Source organism: Natator depressus, chromosome 1 (assembly GCF_965152275.1).
Source record: "Natator depressus isolate rNatDep1 chromosome 1, rNatDep2.hap1, whole genome shotgun sequence".
NCBI classification, from domain to species: Eukaryota; Metazoa; Chordata; order Testudines; family Cheloniidae; genus Natator; species Natator depressus.
Window position 1 is genome coordinate 206,529,085 of NC_134234.1, and position 17,168 is coordinate 206,546,252.

The window sequence follows — 17,168 nt, forward strand, 5'->3', positions numbered from 1 at the left end:
ATGGGTCATCCTTCAGGATAGGTTTTAGATCCTTTATAATGCGTTGGAGGGGTTTTAGTTGGGGGCTGAAGGTGACGGCTAGTGGCGTTCTGTTATTTTCTTTGTTAGGCCTGTCCTGTAGTAGGTGACTTCTGGGAACTCTTCTGGCTCTGTCAATCTGTTTCTTCACTTCCGCAGGTGGGTATTGTAGTTGTATTGCAACAAAGCCCGTTGCCAACTGTGCCCACATATCTATTCAGGGGACGCCATCACAGGGCCTAATAACATCAGCCACACTGTCAGAGGCTCGTTCACCTGCACATCTACCAATGTGATATATGCCATCATGTGCCAGCAATGCCCCTCTGCCATGTACATTGGTCAAACTGGACAGTCTCTACGTAAAAGAATAAATGGACACAAATCAGATATCAAGAATTGTAACATTCATAAACCAGTTGGAGAACACTTCAAATCTCTCTGGTCACGCGATTACAGACATGAAAGTTGCGATATTACAACAAAAAAACTTCAAATCCAGACTCCAGTGAGAGACTGCTGAATTGGAATTCATTTGCAAATTGGATACAATTAACTTAGGCTTGAATAGAGACTGGGAATGGCTAAGTCATTATGCAAGGTAACCTATTTCCCCTTGTTTTTTCCTACCACACCCCCCCCCCCCGCCCCTCAGACGTTCTTGTTAAACCCTGGATTTGTGCTGGAAATGGCCCACCTTGATTATCATGCACATTGTAAGGAGAGTGATCACTTTAGATAAGCTATTACCAACAGGAGAGTGGTGTGGGGGAGAGAAAACCTTTTGTAGTGGTAAACACCCATTTTTTCATGCTTTGTGTGTATAAAAGATCTTCGATACTTTCCACAGTATGCATCCGATGAAGTGAGCTGTAGCTCACGAAAGCTTATGCTCAAATAAATTGGTTAGTCTCTAAGGTGCCACAAGTCCTCCTTTTCTTTTTGCGAATACAGACTAACAAGGCTGTTACTCTGAAACCTTCCATAAAAATGTATCAGAAGGTTCCCAGTTCTTCAAATGCAGTGTGAAGGGAACCAGGGTGGGTACAAAGTTTCCTTGTGTGTGCCCAGGGACCTTCTCCTGCAGTTTGTTCCCAGCCCTGGGAGTCCCCTTACAGCTATGTGGGCAGCCATCTGGATCATAACGAAGAAGATGGTTCCATGGGCAGGCAGGCTCCAAACGATGTCCCTGTTTATCCATAATCAGAACAGGATCGGAGGTGGGTTAAAATTGGGACATACGTCTTGTGCCAGGTGGAGGGGGGCTTCTAGGACATGCAGAAGGTCATTGCACTAGTGCATTGGGGATCCAGCTGGTACTGCCCCTGGTTTGTTGCTGGGGGAAAGCTCTGCTGTTTGCCCCATTCACTCCTCCTTGTTGCACTACTCAGAGCCCCCACAAAGCAAAAGCATTGCTCCTAGTAGGGGGAGGTGCAACAGCGTCTCTCCTCGACTTTCACCAGGTGTCACTCACCGCAGGGCTGGAAATGCTCAAGGAACCTCAGGATCTGACCTGAAGTTTGGATCCATGTCCCTCCTTGCTGGTTAAAAGTGGGATTTTCAAAAGAGCCCATGTGAATTAGGAGTGCAAGGCCCTTCAAAAGGGAATGGAATTCAGGCTCCCAATATACCAGGTGCTCTTGAAAATCCCACCTTCAATCCAGTGGAAAGGCACTGGGTCCATGAAAGGTGCCTCCCCAGTGGATGGTGGGTGCCAGTATCTCTTAAACAATCAGTCATAAGGCCTTTGCTCAAAAAGCTCCCTTGACACCAGCACTCTCCTATCACCTTCTCTCTCACCTTCCTGTTCTGGGGAAGGGTTTGGCAAACTAGCTTTGGCAACACTTAGAGTCTTCAGATTCCCTGTGTCATGTTCTTGTGCACCAGACATGGGCTGGTCACAGAGCTCACACTAGATGTGTTCATCAAAAGATCTCTTAATGCTCTGCCAGGTATAGCGGATCTTAAATAAGGTATTTTACACTCAGTGCCACCTAGTGGCCGAACAGTGTAATACAGTTTTACATTCCATTACACCAGGGATCTCAAACTCGAATCACCACGAGAGCCACATGAGGACTAGTACACTGGCCCGCATCACAGACACACACTCCCTCCTGCCCCTGGCCCTGCCCCTATTCCAACCCCTTCCCCAAAATCCCCACCCCAAATCCGTCCCCTCCCTACCCCTATTCCAACCCCTGCCCCAAATCCCTGCCCCTGCCCCGCCTCCTCCCCTGAGCACGCGGCTCCCCGCTCCTTCCCGGAAAGTGCTAAGCACCGCCAAACAGCTGTTTGGTGACGGGAAGCGCCTAGAGATGAGCGGGGACTCGATGCGTTGGGGGGAGGGAGAGCTGGGAGGAGGGGAGCTTGGCGGCAGGCAGGAAATAACCCTGTGGGCCTCGTGTTTGAGACTCCTGCATTACACCCTGGATCCCCTGCAGTCTGATTTTAGACTTGGCCTCACTGATCTTGGTGATGGGCAAAGATCACTTCCATTTCAATTCTTTTATGGCCTGATCCAAATCCCTTTAAAGTCAACAAGAGTCTTTCCATTGACTTCCTCCAGCTTTGGATCAGGCCCTTAAAGCTGTGGGCTGCCTTTGATCCCACTGGCCACAAAGCAACATTTCTGTGAACCCAGGAGGGGGGTAGAGGAAGTCACCATTGAGCACTAGTGCTATTTCCTCCCCTCCTCAGGGTGTAGTGATGGGTGCCAGCTCTTCTGACTCAAGGGCACTCTTGTGTGGGGCTGAACTCTGCCACCTCTCCTGTTCAATGTACATGCAAGGCATCTTGGGCGGGAGAGTGCCCTCAGTGTGTGCCCACAGGCTGTGTGTTAAAAACAGACTTCTTACAGGAAAAGCCTAAGATGTGGTTTCTGAAAGCATAACATGAATTGGTAACTACGGTACAAATGAACTCTTCCCCCCACCTCAGAAAGACAGGCTAATGACAAAGCCTAATGCAGTACTGCCAACTCCCATGATTTTATCACAGTCTCTTGGTGCTTTCATAAAGCCCCAGTTCCTGAAGTTGTGTCATTATTTGAGAATCTCAGCTTTCTTGGGGGTTTTAAGCACCAGCTGACTCGGCCTCACAGGGCTCTGGCTGTGGAGCTCTTTCATTGCTGTGTAAACTTTGGGCTCAGGCTGGAGCCTGGGAAGGTCCCAGAGCTTGGGCTCCAGCCCAGACCCAGAAGTCTACACTGGAATGAAACAGCTCCGCAGCCAGAGCCCTGCAAGCCTGTGTCAGCTGGCACGGGCCAGCAGCAGGTGCCTAGTTGCTGTGTAGACATGCCCTGAAAGATTCAAAAACCAGAAGAAAAATAAAAAGAACCCAACATTTACTATTGTTTTAACAATCTCATGAATTTTAGGCCAATCACATGATTTATTTATTTAGCGTGTACATAGTCGTCTAGCCAAGCGATGGCATCTTCAGGGGCGTGAAGCAGTTCTTCTAGGCCACCGCTGAACCTAGTGAGCAGGCATTCGTGGACGATGCGTGTCATCGTCTGTGTTGCACCACAGCTGCATAAAGGGCATTGAGGAGGCTGTTCGACAGGGCTTTCCCTGCCCCACCCTGGCTGAGAAGTGGCTTGAGTGAAGCAGAACCTTCTGGGCTGAATCTGGAACTGGGCATGCAAAGAGGGGTCTGTGCCTGGTTGGAAGCTGTGAGAGAATCCTGTGTGAAAAGCCAGTTTGTAAATGGTTTAACAGGGGAACTTGATAACCTGGTGGTGAAGGAAGATAACATACTGGATCAAACTCTGGAGCAGATTACATGCAGAGTTCAAAATGTGGAAGCAGAAATTGGGGGTTCCTTAAAGATATCAGCTGTTAATTCCCAGCCTTGCGGTGATTCCTTTGTACTTGATGCAGCACTTCAGGAAATGATTGCTACTGTCATAGTTTACGGGTTAACTGCACTTTTGTCCCCCAACTCGCTCCCTTTATTACAAGTTCATGTCACGTTTCAGATCAGGAAGAACAACCTGGCACAGTTCATCTGTTTCTGTATGTAGCAGGTGTGGCCCAACCGTGGCTCACGAGCCATATGCGGTTCTTTTACAGTTAAATTACAGCTCTCAGCGCCCCCAGCCCACTCTCTACCTAACAGACTGACGGAGGGAAGCTTGGGGCTACTGCCCTGGGGTGGGCTGGTGGGGTTAGGGTCTTCTGCCAGCAGGGAAGGGCTGAAGCCCCAAGCCCCGGCATGTGCACCTGGCTCTCAGACTTCTCAAGATTATTGTATGTGGCCCAGAAGGTGAGTACATTTGGGCACTCCTGGTATATAGCTTACACATTTGATCTCTGGCCTCCTGAAAAGCATAATTTTTGTGTAATCAAATAAAAACTTTGATCCATTTGTTTCTCTCAAACTGTATGTTTAACCTTGGAAGGATTAGATTTTTATTGGTGAATGTCGGTAAACATTGATTTCACCGTACACTCACAACTGCTGTAAAAATATTTCCATTGATAATAGAAATATACAGCTAGACAAAATAAGAAAAACGCTGCTTGAGAACTGAGAGTCAAAATCGAGTGGTTTCGAATTTTGAATTAGGCTCATTACAAATGGACGAAGGAATGAACAGTGACAACAAGTACAATTTGTTGATTTGATTTTTACTGTGTAGCCTTTGACAGGTGGAGTTGATCATTTGCATTAATCGTTTATAAAACTTTAACTTTTTGAATCTCAACGTCTCTTGTCATTAAATAATTGCCTGACTCACTCACAATGTCACACATCTGTGAAAAATGAATTGATAAAAATCTAAAAAAATAGTTAAAATACACATGGATATTATCCGTCAGAATTACAAACAAATTAGAATCAAATTCTGCCAAGACTCAGTAAGCTGTGTGGTCATCCGTACACAGTCTGTGTAACCATTTGACTTAAAGATTCTCTTGTAATGGTTAGTGAGAAATTGTCTGCAGTCAAAGACAAAATTATAATTATTTTTAAAAATCAAAAGGCAGACACCAGAGAAGAAATCTGCCATTCACTGAAAACTACTGCTGGAGGAAGAAAAGCAACTTACTGAATAAACTCAACATTGAAACAGCGGGCAACCATCCCCAGATTAAATCAAATAGGATTTATTAAAATTAAATTATTTTTTAAAATTTCAATAAAATGTATATCAAAAACGAATTTTGTGTTACAAAAATATTAACTACAATAATTAAAACAATATTGTCAAATCAATTTAGTTTAAAAGGTTAGGTTTGAAACAAGTTGGAGCCCCAATATAATAACTTACACCCCACTACCACCGACACTGCCTGAAATCGGTAGGAGTACATCCATGCTCCTTCACACCACCTACGATCCAGAAAAAATAAATCCCACTGCTGCAGATATTCGGAGGGGCACAGAACAAGATGTAAGCATGAACGGAGGTGGGGGTGTCAAATTTAAGATTTTTTTTTTTCAGAATTTTAAAGATGACTGAATCTCACTGCACCTCCATCCCCAGACACCCTGTCAGGGCTGATTCCCCACTCTGGCACTTCGAAGGCAGAAGGTGGGGGCCCACAAGGATTTTAAAAATTAATACTGGCCACTCCAGGCTTGTATTAAACTCCCAAGGTCACAGCTTCTCTCTGACCTTGGATGGGTGGATGCTGCCACCACCCAAGTGCAACCCCTTCCCTCTCTCACCCGCCCCCCCCCACCTTTTGAGAACCCAGGAAGGAACACTTGAGAATTCCTTCCTGTGGGGTACCCTCAAGCCCTTTCACCCCCCCTTCCCGGGAAGAGCTGAGAAAAAAACCCAAAGGAAATCAGCTGTTGCCACCAGCTAATTAAACAACATATGCACAAACCTCTTCGGCACACAAAAATCCAATCCTGTTCCTTAAAAAGGTAAATTTTATTAAACCCAAAAAGAAAGGGACTACATTTGGAACTTCGGCTTTTTGCTGGATTTAAAAGAAACAAATTACAAAAATTAAGCATCAAGATAGCGCTCTTGAGGTTCAGCTTAAAGGTTACAAGCAAAACAAAAGCATCTGGCGTTAGCACAGAGGACTCCACAAGCCTTACAAAATAAAAGAAATAACCCTAAACCCTGACCCTTTCGAGACATTTCTGATTTACTTACATATCTGGGTTTCAGATCAGTAGGTTCGAGGTTGATGCTGCTTCATACCTGGTTTTAAAGCTGCTTACAGCATTGCTGCTCTGTGCCTCAGCTCTCCCTCTCTGGAGAACCACAACACACAGACAAAGGGAAGGTTTTTTCCCATTTTAAAAAGTTCTAGCCCTCCCGTTGGCTCTTTTGGTCAGGTGCCCACTCCTTTCCTTTTGCCTGTGGGCTTGTTAACCCTTTACAGGTAAAGCAAGTAGAGAACAGCTACTAACAGGGGTTTTATAGCTAACTGGCTGGCTGGGTGTCCATAAAAGGGAGCGACCCGCTCCCTTCATTTATCACATGCCCCCCAAATCACAGATGGTGCTGGCCAGCCTGGTTCAGGTCGGGTCCACACCGGCTGGGATTTCTTCCTGGAGGTTTAGGAAACAGAGTTAATAAGATACTTGCACCTCTAATTTTACTAATAATTACATGAAGAACTAAACAGTGTTTTTCACATTTCAAGGACGACAAAGACTTAGAATACGGGGACATTTCTACCTGACTGATTCTGGGAAACCTTCCCGGGAGAGTGCATCAGCCACTTTGTTAGAGGCTCCTGAAATGTGTTGTATTTCAAAATCAAAGTCTTGAAGAGCTAAACTCCACCGAAGACATTTTTTGTTAGTCTCTTTGACTGTGTGAAGCCACTTCAGTGCACCATGGTCAGTCTGCAGGTGGAAACGCCGTCCCCAAATGTGTGGGCGTAGCTTCTCCACAGCACACACAATGGCGTAACAGTCTTTTTTGAGACTGACCAGTGGCTTCCCTCTCAGAAGGTTTTTTGCTGAGAAACATGACAGGCTGGAATTGTTGATCTGGTCCTTCCTGCATTAAAACTGTTACCTGCACGCATTAGGGCATCCCACCTTTTCCCAGTCCGTTGGACTCCGGGCGTAACCCGGTTAATTAAAGCACCCCCACGTTTTCCCAATTCGTAGGGCTCCAGGCGAAAAGCACCTACCCTTACCCAATCCGTAGGGCTCAGGGCCACCCGGACCCAATTCGTAGGGCTCAGGGTGTAACTAACCTGGTCAATTTAAGTACCCACACCCTTTCCCAGTACGTAGGGCTCCGGGTGTATACTACTTCTGCGGGTTTGCAGGACCTTTTACCAGTGAAAGAGCCTTACGCAGTCATATACTACATAACCTCTATTTATCAACAATCACCAAAACCAGACTGCCCACACTACACATACAGTGCTCACCACTCCCAGTAAGACAGATGAACTTTTCTTGATGGCCAGTCAGGATCAGGTCCATCTGGGGGATTCCAGTTTCTGCACAGTATCATTGGCAGAGTGTTGAGGTCTTGCAGCTCTGCTCTTTGGGGCTGCATCCTGGAGTTGGTTCCCAAAGAACTTCCTTTTGGACCCCAGTATATATAGTGAAATTTGAGTTCTTTTTAGCTATACCTTAACCAATCATTATACTAACATTTTACGAACCAATCCTAACATAGTGTAACAAAATTATTTAACCAATCCTACCCCACCACCTTAATTTACACCTAGCAAAATTAATTATGTAACAGACAGAAACAATTAAAGAACCAGACAGAGACCACACAGATAAACAATAGGGAAGTGGGGCCCATAATGACAAAACAATAAAGAAATGAGGATTTCACAACCACAACTCTTGATAAGGGATTTCTTGACAGACAGAATGCCATCAAACTAAGTTTTCTTTAACCATCTTAAGATGTGTTTCTTTATCTGGTGATAGTGGGTGCCAATAGGATGGGGGGTCTCCTTTTTAACAGCCTGATATTACATTGGTTTAATGTAATGTAGATGGAATGTGAGGATGTGACTTCCTGCTTCTCAGCTAATGGCTGCTGCTTGGCTGCTCTTTTAGTCTGGCTGCAGATGAAGGCCTTAGGCCTTACAATATGACTACAGGAGAAGGCCTTATCCTTACAGTCCCCTTCTTAATGACACTTTTACCAAAGCCATCATTACTATTCCAGGAGTCCAATACTCAGACCTGCTGAGCTTGGGCTTGCCTCCTGGGTATAATTAACAAGGGCCTTATTTGACTTTGCATGCCAGCTTCCTGTAGTCTTCGAACAGTTCTCTTCATCCAGCAAGCCAAAGCTACTATGCTTACTAATAAAGCCAATTGGATTCCAATGATCACCACAATGGGGTGAACCATTATATTTAGCATACCAGTTGCAGAAGGTGACCACCCTAATAGTGTTTTCCACCAAGAGTGATGTCCTGCATCTGCAATAGTTTTCAGCACTTGGCTGATTTTTGCATTATCGCATTATCGCACTGAGGATACCTCTTCAGGGGAGGGAACTCCAGTTATTAGGAAGAGGCCTTCAGGACCTCTCTCCTACATGTACCATCACCATGGGCTCCTCCCAGCACTACACATAAGTCTATCTAGATGTCTTGAGAGATCCGCAACCTTCACACCAGGCAGGCAAGTCACAACATCATCTGGAAGGAGGGTCCCAACTATGGGATCATTTCCCTCTGCTCCAGTTGGATGTTCTCCTTCCCTGAGACTTTCATCCTCCTCAACAGGACAGAGGCTGTCAGACCAGGGGTGGGACCGTTCTATGGTGTCCTGGGAAGTCTCATCTGTGTACCTCTCTGTCTCCATCAGCTCCTCCAGTTCAGCCACTCTGGTCTCCAAAGCACGTACACGGTCTCTGAGAGCCAGGAGCTCCTTGCACCGAATGTACACATACGCCACCTGCCCATAGGGCAGGTAATCATACATGCTGCATTGGGTGCAATAAACTGGATAGCTCCCACTCTGTTGCTGGACTTCTGCCTGCATTATCTTTTCACTCCTGAAGCTCGTTCCTTTGCTGTTGTTTTACATTTAACAGGGGGTGTTTGGCTTTAAGCTTAAAAAATGTTAAGTGTATTTAGTGCCCGCCTCCCGCCCCACATTCACCTCACAACTCTCTCGCAAAACTCCCCTTTTTGCTGCTCCTGGTCGCTAGCTCCTCTGGTCAATTAGGAGTGGGCTTTTTAATGCCCTGGTCTTCCTGAGTAGCCCCACCCGCTGGTTAAGGATTGATGGGTGCTAAAGGGCTTAGGGATCAAAGCCTCGTTAAGAAGCTCTCAGCCATGCCTAGCAGGCCGCTAGGCTCAGCACACACACGGTCAGCACACGGTCCCCCAAACAAACAGACCACACGGTATATTTCAGTCAAGCAACAAGCACATCACAAACACAAACACACACACTACAGACAACAAACTTACCCCCAGGGTCACATAATTGCTCCTCCTTCACCTGGAGAACTCCCTCCCAAAACCCCCCTGTTAGCCGCTCCTGTTCACTAGCTTGCTGACTTCATCATGTGACTCCAGGAGCTGGGGCTCAAGGCACAAGCCAAGAGGGTTTATGCTTTAATCTGGCCCAGCTCCTTGGAATACTTAACATAGAGAACAGCTGTATACTCATTTAGCATTGAGCTCAAAATCAAATCACACAGGGCCACCGTCATCCCAAAGGGCTTGCCTGGGGGTCACCTTGGTGACTATGGCGGGTAACAGTTGAATTGCTTGTGGTAGCCATAGGCTCTCTGGTGAGTGACTGGGGGGGTGTATGTGATGAGCACAAATTCTGCATGTAGTTGCATGGCTTTATTCGCTTTTTTTGTAGTTTTGAGCTGGATGTTGGTTCTGAGTAACTCTGTTTGCAACCAAGTTTTTTATGTGTTTGAATCAATACATGATTCCACATTGTTATTTTCTCCACTAAAGGGTCTATATCCTGGAAAGCAAGAACTCTGAGAAGGACTCAGGCATCATTGTCGATAATCAGCTGTGCACCAGCTCCCAGGGCAAGGCATTGTTTTAGCCCCTTTTGCCATACGCCTCATGTACAGCTGGGTCAGACACAAAGTAGAATGAGATCCAAAAGGGTGGGGGGGAACGACAGTTAAATTCAAATTGAAAATACGGTGCAACTTTTTAACAGTGAGAATAATTAGCCACTGAGCCATTACGTCTTTCCAAAAGACCTGCGTTAGTTCAGTGTTTCTCCAGGGGACCACAAAAGCAATGGCTGCAGGGCATAGCAAATGTTATTACAACCTTTAACAAAGACAGTCTTGCTCCCCACTCACCCTCACATTTCAAGGTGAAATATTCTCTGCCAACCTCTCCAAACACACACACACAAATAAACTCTATGGGCGTATCAGTGTTAGCCCTGACACATTGTTTATTCTTCCTTTTCCCAAATATGAGGGGTTGCCAAGAATTTTGGCTTTGAAGAAAGGGGTCTTCTCCCTGAAAAGCGTGAGAAACACTGAGTTAGTTCCACCCCAAGTTACTGTCCCTCCACTGAAGCAATTGCTGGGAGAAATTCTGTGGCCTCTGTCACACAGCAGGTCAGACCAGAGGATCATAACGGACCCTTCGAGCCTTAAACTCTGTGGGTACAGCTACACAGCAGTGAAACACCTGCAGCTGACCTGGGGAGGCTGACTTCAGGAAGACTTTTGATACCGTCTCACAAGCCCTTCTCATAAACAAATGAGAGAAATGTAGCCGAGACGAACCGACTATAAGCTGGCTGCACAAGTGGCTGAAAACCCACCTCAGAGAGTAGCTCTCAGTGGTTTACAGTCAAGCTGGAAGGGCGTATCGAATGTGGTCCCACAGACGCCTGTTCTGGGTTTGGTTCTATTCAATATCCTCAAAAATAATTTGGATAATCACAGAGAGAGTACACTTATAAAGTTTGCAGACAATATCAGGTTGTGAGGGGTTACAAACGCCTTGGAGGATAGGACTGGAATTCAAAATGATCTGGGCATACTGGAGAAATGGTCTGAATTAAATTGGATGAAATTCAATAAGGACAAAGGCAAAGGATTATACTTATGAAGGAACAATCGGTTGCACAGATACAAAATGGGAAATAACTGCCTAGGAAGGAGTACTGCAGAAAAGATCTGGGGGTTCTAGTAGATCACAAACTAAATATGCATCAACAATGTAATACTGTTGGGGGGGAAAAGGGATCATTTGGGGATGTATTAGCAAGGGTGTTGTACACAAGAAATGAAAAGTAATTCTTCAACTCTACTCGGCACTTATAAGACCGTAACTGGAGTACTGTGTCCAGTTCTGGGCACCACACTTCAGGAAAGATGTGGACAAATTGGAGAAAGTCCAGAGGAGAGCAACAAAAATGATTAAAAGTCTAGAAAACCTGACCTCTGAGGGAAGATTGGAAAAACTGGGTGTCTTTAGTCTGGAGAAGAGAAGACTGAGGGGGAACATGATAACAGACTTCAAATATGCAAAAGGAGGAAGGTGATACATTGTTTTCCTTAACCACTGAGGACAGGACAAGAAGCAATTCGCTGAAAGTGCAGCACAGGAGATTTAGGTTAGACATTAGAAAACTTCCTAACTGTCAGGGTTGTTAAGCACTGGAACAAATTACCTGGAACCAATTAGGGAGGTGGTGGAATCTCCGACATTGGAGGCTTTTAAGAACAGGTTAGACAAACACCTGCCAGGGATGTTCTACATCAGCAGTTCTCAACTGGGGCTCAGCAGCTCCCTAGGGGGCTGTGAGCCAGTTTCAGGGGGTCCCCAAGCCCCACCACCCCGTGGGGCAAAAGCTCAGAGCCCATGGTGGAGTTGGGGAGGCACGGTGGACATTGCCCCACCAAGCTGCAGTGCCTTACCCAGAGCAGGGCAGTCCTGGAGGCAGCCACACACACTCACACCCACCTCCTCCTCCTCTTCCTCCCCCCCACTCTCCCCTGAGGCCCTATCTCCTGGCCAGGTCAGAGGCTGGAACCCTAAGCCAGACAGTGCGTAACGGCTGCTGCTCTGGTTGGTGCCATGGAGCCAGAGAAGGATTAAGGTTTTGCGGGGCCCTGGACCAGAGCAGGTGGGGTCCCCTCCCCACCCCTTCCGCCTGCAGTGGGCGGGTGTCTCAGTATCAGGGGGCTGCTGCTCTGCCCGAATGGGCCCTGTAACCCTGCGAGCAGACAGAGAGGGAAAGGGAGCGGCCCTGCTCTAGCCTGGCCTCTTGGGAGGGGTTGGCTGGGTCCTGCCAGGGCTTTGCCCAGCAACACCAATCTAGTCCCCTGGTGCTGGCTTCCCGCTGGGGTGGGGGTCACCGTCCTCCCCAAGTCCCTACTAAGGGCAAAGCTGCTGGGGCTGGCAATAGGAGGAGGGCTGGACCTGGGCTCCAACAGGGGACACTACCTGCTGAAACTGCAGCAACATGGGCAGCTGGCGATGGGACGTACCCTCAGCGGAGAGGAGAGGGGACAGGATAGGAGCAGAGGCCCAGCAAGGACAGGCGGCCTCCACGCTTGCTACGGCGGGGGACCAGCTGCAAACAACAGAGATGCAACGGGCTGACGCTGGATGCTGCAGCTCCACCAGGGCGCAGTTTTAATGTATGCCACTCAGTGTTGGGCAACAAAGAAGAAACATGAGCAAATGATGCACAGAAATTCAAATGTTGAGATGGACAAGTGGCGTAAGCAAGAAAGACTACACGGAGAACGTGTGTGTAAGAGACATGTTCAAAATAACATCCATAAATGAAAAAATGAGGGAGTGGAGGCTCAGATGGTTTGGTCATGTACAGCACAGTCCTGACAACTATATGGGTAAGAGAGTCCAACGGATCAAGATTGATGGGGGGAAAAGACAGAGGCTGACCCAACAAGAAGTGATGAGATGTCATAAAGGAAGGCATGTTTGCATGTAGTGTGATAGAGCATGTGGCATTGAACAGAGCACTTTGGAGGGAGCGGATTCATAGAGTGGACCCCATTTGATGCAATTAACACAAGGAAGAAAAAGAAGAGCCCTTCTTCGTTTGTTGGTGTAATGAGATTTCAGAATAAGGCGGAACTAATTTGTGGCTCAAATTCTGAAGTCAGGAATGTTCTGTATTCTAAGAGGAACCCAAGGAGGCTGGGTCACCTGCTCTGCAGACCTTTTTCAGAAAACAATCGTAAAAGAATGCAGGCCATCTATCACTGTGTGTGTGAGAAAAGGAGAAATTATGTTAATATAATCCTGGCATCCATGCACTGTAAAACATGGTACTCAATGCTAAGGAAATATTTTTACATACACAAGACAAATTCTAGTACCTGACTGGCTCATTTATCACATGACTGTTTTTAACTAATGTTTGAAATTGGTGAGTAATGCTCACATGTAAATGTCACCAATCTGGCTGCAGGTGAGATCGGAGAAAATCATCACTTCTGAGCCATTCAGGAAGAAGAGATTATTTGGCAAGTGGTGTCCGTTTGGCTGTTCTTTGTGAGTAGCCCATCATATTTCTTTTTCGGGATACTTAACTTGATCTCCGTTATAGGTTAGTTTAAGACGTATTGAAAAATTGGTATGAAAGTGCTCCCTTGTGCTGATACAATATAAATAATGGGACACAGTGAATCAGAGAAATTCTGGAAACAGATATAGACAACAATGTATGCCGGCATCCATATGTACCAACCACCGTGTTAGTTAATATTAGCTCCTGCAAAAGCCGAATTTAATCTCATACCAAGATTATGGAAAATAAGGGACTATAACGCAAATGAAGTGGGAAGAATTGTGACACACAATGTAGCTTGAGACATATCCACTGTGACTTCCGCAGGACTCCTCTATTCTGGGAAATACTCCCCAGGTACTCTCAGCTAGAATTGGATAATAGCCGTGTCAAAAGTTTTAAGGGGAATTCACAATACTCTGGATGCAGAGAAGGAAATGATTCCAGGATCAATGATTCTACAAGGTAGCATACTCCTTATCTGCCCTTGCTCATGCAAGTCTTTGTTAAAATCTGGGGTGTTGAGCTCAAGAAAAATTACTACAAAAATGATACATGAAATATGGTGTGACAATCAGTTAGCTACTGTTGTTAGATGTTCGGCTGTGGGTGTGTGTTCTCCTTGTATGCTGCCCCAGCTCTGCACAGACAGCCTGCACAGCAGACCTCGAGCAAACCACCCAATGACCACAAGATCTGTTAAGGTACGAAGGCACCAGGCCAGGTTTATTGTCAACAAAGCATGGTAATAGCACATGGCAGACTCTACGAGGATACTAAGACATATATGCCTGTGACAAAGGACGCAGCTCAGTGAATAGCAGGACTTTCCATTCCCCCCCTCAGCTGGACAAAGATACTCCCTCTGAGATACATCTTTATCCCCTGATACAAACAAGTTACACACTGCCTTTGACATAGTTACTGCCCCCTGACGTGGCTAGTTATCACCCATCACCTCGTACATGTTGGTTCAATCAGAACATCTCTATTACATACGGTCATCCTGACCTTATCTTTTAGGAGGGGTCGGTGTGTTCCTGTTATCCTTGGTGAATGTTTTTGTACCATCCTTGATATCAGGATGCTCTGATATCAGGACCACTCTTCTAAAATGTTTTGGTACCACTTAATATCGGGATGTGTTGCGTGAGTACTTTGTGGCTAGCACTTCTTAGGAATGTGTATTTCTGCAATATCAGCCCTGTTCTTGCCAAATTCTGTGAGCAGATCCTGCTTCATACCAGGCCTCTCATTCAAGGGCTTATGTCTCAGGCTCTCTTCCTAATACAGCTACTATAGATTTAACCAAGGGATTCTGGTAAATTTCCTTGGATAGAGAGTCACAGAAGAAGTCTGCATCCATTACTGATTTTGTACTTTTTTAATTTTAAGTACTACCCTTCTAATTAATTAATGCAAGAGCCACATTCCAGAGGCTGGTTAATCAGGTATTACATGGGGTCGAGGACTTTGCTATCAGCTACATTGATGATATCACTAGATTTAGCCACACCAGGGAGGAGCACTAAGCACAGGTGGGGAAGGTATTGAGAAACCTCAGGGAGGCAGGCCTCACACTCAAGGTGTCAAAGTGGAGAATGGGGGCAGCAAAGATCCCTTACCTGGGCCATTGGGTGCGTAGAGACACACATACACAGCGGATGTGCTACCTAGCAAAAGTGACAGGCAAACTGAGTAAGTCGCAAGTTACAAGGCTCAAACTCCACTTGCTAAAACAGTCCATGAAGGTGTCATCAGATCCTGAGGAGGTCCTGCATCTGCTATTCCATTCCAACCTTACAGCCAAGGCTGAGATGGCCTGGTCCACCCTACTTTTAAAGTAATTGCTCAGGTGGGCCTTGCTATTCCATCCATGTGCCCCAGCACACTTGTGAGGCCTCTTGCATGCTCCCATTTCAACCCAGTATTTCCCACACCATGGCCTTGTTCTGGTTGACAAGGAGCATAAAGCCATGCTGGGGTTCTGGTCAAGGGCTGCCTCATCAGCAGAATTGGGCCTGGGATGGGATCCCTTGGTATCCTGGCTCCATCAGTGGAGTGGGGAGGGACAGGCATAGATGGTGCTGGGGGAGGGAGACTGTCAACAGAATACTATGCTGGTTATTATTGTTACCAGCCATGAGAAGGGCATAGAGCAGGGGGCTGGCCTGTGGGAGATAGTTGAAGGCAAACTTGCAGGGTGATGGTGGATGATGATAAAGTGGAGATAGATACCGACTGTGAAGATGACGGTGGCATAGATCAGATTCTGTTGTGCTGGAGGTGAAGGGAGGTGTCGGTCGATGTCCGAGGAGAGAGTGTGACTGGGTGACATGCTGCTTTTCAGTGATGCTGACCCTGACCAGAAACCCCATGTGCACAACCTGAGGCCTCGCACCTGACTGATACGTGAATTCCAGACAGCAGGAACAACCCTGGTGTATTGATGTCACTCTGAGCATCAAGTTGCACATTCACATAAGATGCAAGTGTGTTTGCTTCGGGACACAGAAGAATGTATTTACTGCACTGATTGAGAGAATTTTTCCATCCCGCAAACGGGAAATTTACACTATAGCAACAATTCCCACAATTGTATTTGGGCATTTTGAGCTCGTATGTTAAAAGAGACATTGTCAACTTTTAATTTGTGTTTGCAGCCTTGTTGTAGCCATGTTGCTCCCAGGATATGAGAGAGACAAAGTAGGTGAAGTCATATCTTTTACTGGACCAACTTCTGTTGATAGATGGTACAAGCTTTTGAGCTAATGAGTCAAGGGAAAGAAAAAAATCAGAGTGTCTAATCTAAATACAAGTTGGGACCGTTATTATTAAGCATAAAGGTAATGCATGTCTTAGGAGGCCACTTGAAATGAAGTGGGCAATAAAGGTTAGACGGTTATGTAAAAGCAGTTTAAAGCAGGCCATTAAGAGTTAGCAGGCAGGTGCTGTTCCAAATTGTTGTAACAAGCCATGAAATTAATGTCCCTATTAAATCCATGGTCTTTAGCTTCTAGCAGCATTATAAATGTAAGTTCCCAGGCTCATCATTTGAAGCTGTTGTGTAGGTTTCCTTTGAGAATGAGTTTTGAAAGATCAGATATGGAGTGATCGCTTTTTGAAAAGTGTTTGCCTAGAGGTGATATGGTGGCTTTGTCTACTCTGCTCCTGGGAGTATTCTGTGCTAGAAAATTTAAAATTCTGCACACAGTATTTTACAATTCTGCATATATTAGTTATCAAAATATCACAATATAATCATGCCAGTTTCTGTCAGCAAGTATGTCTGTAACAATACAGACAAATGAAAAGATTCAGGAATTTTTTTTTTTGACAAACAGAATCCTTACTAAGCATATTAATACAGAACTTTAAGTACTTCATTTAAACTACAGAAACGTATTTCCCGCCCCCTTCAGAAGCAGTGCAAAGGCTTGGGGGAGTCAGGGGTAATGGATGAGCTGAGAGAGAGGGAAGGAGCCTGGGAGTGAACCTGGAGTGCTTTTAGGTGCGGGTGGGATAAGTATGGAATAGTTTCTTTTTTGGGGGGGTGGGGGGGATTGTTACAGAGTTGGGGAGCCTTCCCCCATGCAGACCCTGACTGACCCCGAGCCTCTCCCATTCAGTCAGGCACATCTGCCCCTGTCCCTGCGTGTCCCTGCACCCCCACATTATTTGGTTAAAAGAGT